The 2,726-nt window shown below is 49.8% G+C and overlaps 1 pseudogene; it reads left to right on the top strand.

Annotated features, from left to right (window-relative positions):
- Nucleotides 1–941: 941 nt before the first annotated feature.
- LOC116083997 lies at nt 942–1,077 on the top strand (annotated as a pseudogene).
- The last annotated feature ends 1,649 nt before the right edge of the window (nt 1,078–2,726 follow it).

The raw sequence follows: 2,726 nt of genomic DNA on the forward strand, positions 1-2,726 counted from the left end.
GGCCTAGGTCCAGCCTGTGTAAGTTCTTTGGTTGGTGGCCTAGGCTCTGAGAGCCCTGAGGATCCAGGTTAGTTGACTCTGTTGGTCTTCCTGTGGAGTTCCTATCCCCTTGGTGGCCACAATCCTTCTTCCTGTTCCTTCATAAGAGTGCCCAAGCTCCATCCAATGTTTGTTTTAATAGTTTTGCATTTTTAATCAAAAGATAATTATATCATTTGACCCCCCTCTTTTCTCCCTCAGATTCCCCCCACTGGTCCCAGACTTCCTTTCAGATTTATTGCCTTTTTTCCCCTTTGGTTATTACTGTTACATTTAAACACATATAAATATGAAAATACAACCTGCTGAGTCCATGTAGTATTGAAACACTCAGAGAGGAGCATCACAGAAAATAACAGCTTGTCAAAATACAGGAACGATTGATTGCGGGTGCCCCAACAGATGCACCTATTACATCACTCCTATACCTAAAGCTAAAGAAACAACCCTGAAGAAGGGGCAGGAGGGTGGTGAGAGCCAGAGAACCAGGAAGTCTGCTGTAAAATTGTATCTCCTAGGAATGGCATGGAAGTTACACACGTAATCCTACCACAATATGGCTATCTAAATAAGACCCAAACAATATCAACACCAATAGACATGCTAACATGGAAGAGGGAAATGTCAAGTGACCTCACCCCTTCACAGAGAACTATGGCAAACTAAGGACTGTGGAAAGAGGAAGAATTAAGTCTTCTTTAGGGACGAGCCCTCTGAATTGGCTAACCAACACCAAGGGATCAGCCCCAAAATAATATGTCTAAAAACAAATGTATTAATAATTAACATAGCTGACCAACATTAAACACACACATGTGGTGTTCTGTGGTCTACATGGTAGATTGACCTTATTCTAATTTAAATGGCAATGAAGAAATTTAAACACATAAAGGGGACCCCACTACCCCTGGCAAAGAAACACCTGTTGCTGGTAGTGTTCTTATATCAGTCAAGGGCAGAGCAAATGCTAATCCTTTGTTCATCCTAGCCTGATGCCTACTTTGGTGACCAAAGCTGTTTTATGCCTGAGACGCATAAATATCAAATCGAATAAAATAAAATCTAATCATATACAGGTAGCTCAGTGAGGGAGGAGGAAGAGACCTGTGGACTGCCATGGCACCCACAGACCTACCCGTCCTGCGTCTGGCACAGGCAGGCCACAGACACCACTTATCACCACCACCCACACAGCATGGATGGGGGGGGGATGTTATCCAGGGGTGGCCCACCTGGAACAGGAGCCACCACACTGTACTAGTATGTGGTGGTCAGATGGGAGAGAAAGGGAAGTGAAGCAGCGTGAGCATTATGAAGAGAGATGGAACTGGAGACTCGAGGAGGAAGGAATGAAGTTGATATCTGTGGTTCACATTACCATAACCAAATAACATGGAGATGTCCCTGGTTGGAGCAGCCATGGGGGACCATGTGGATGTCCTGGGGCGGTGCAAAACTGGCCTCACCCCTCGCTGTGTGTGGCATTCTGGAAAGCTGGCCCCATCTCTCACCAGTGGCAACACTCAGGAAAGCAAGTCTTGAGCTTGACCCAGTGGTATTGGTCCTGGTGGCCGTGTCTGGGGTGAAGGGGATAGGGTTGTGAAGGTAGAGGTGAGTCTACCATTAGCCCCAAGGACATGAGTGTGGAAGAGCTGAGTCTACCACTCGTCCACTATGGGGTAGCAAAGGTCGAGAGGTGATACCCCACCTCCTGCCACCTTAGGCAGTCTGGAAAGCTGCTAACAAGGTCATGTGCTCTGAAGAGCTATCCCTGCTCTTCATCAGCTACAGGAATTGGGATAGCAGGCTCTGTACCTCACCTAGGTAGCACAAAAGGACTGGCCATGGTCATGAGGGCATGTGTGAGCCAGCTCCAATGGGGAAAGCATGGGAAAGCTGACCCTGCCACCCATCTGCTGTGAGGTGGCCTGGATGTTAGAGGTGATGCCCTCTCGCCCCTCACCACCTGTGGCACTTGTGAGAGCTGGCTCGGAGGTCATGAGAGCAAATGAGATGGCCCTGTCCCTCACCCACTACAACACTCTGTAGAGCAGGCCTGGGCAATCCGGTCAGCCAGCCACAAGGGTGTGAGAATGGAAGAGCTGTCCCAGGTCCTTTCAGACTATAGCACTTGGGAGAGTGGGTTCCCGAGTCTTGACTGGGCAGCCCAGTAGAGCTGGCTCTGGAGGTATGGGCGCAGGTGAGCTGGCTCCGAGGGCATGAGAGCTGGAGGGCTGACCCTGCCTACTGCAGATGGTGGCAGTGGGTGGCCTAGCTGGAGCAGTGCTGGAGAGCTTGCCCTGGTGATGCAGGTAAGGGAAAGTCTGAGTGCTGATCAGCTCAGCTGCCACCCAGGCCCAGATCCAGGGCTCTGAGTTGGCCCACCCCCAAATCTGCATCATCTCCGAATGGTTGGGACTTGTGGAAGGGCCAGTCCTGCTGTTCCAAAGCCTCAGGATCTCCATAACACAGGGTAACATCAAGATTATGTGAAGATTCCCAGTGAGGGATCTGTGATGGTTTGTATATGCTTGGCAGAAGACCCCAGCATATTGGAGATCCCAGAAGCATGAGATGATCCCCAAGAACAGCAGTGGTAATGGAGTGGATCACCTTGAGCGTAGAGTGCTCCAGAGGGCAGAGCTAGAGAAGTGACCCCAGCCATTGGGAGGAGCCCAGAAAATCAT

This window comes from Mastomys coucha, unplaced genomic scaffold (genome assembly GCF_008632895.1).
Source record: "Mastomys coucha isolate ucsf_1 unplaced genomic scaffold, UCSF_Mcou_1 pScaffold8, whole genome shotgun sequence".
In the NCBI taxonomy this organism is placed as follows: Eukaryota; Metazoa; Chordata; class Mammalia; order Rodentia; family Muridae; genus Mastomys; species Mastomys coucha.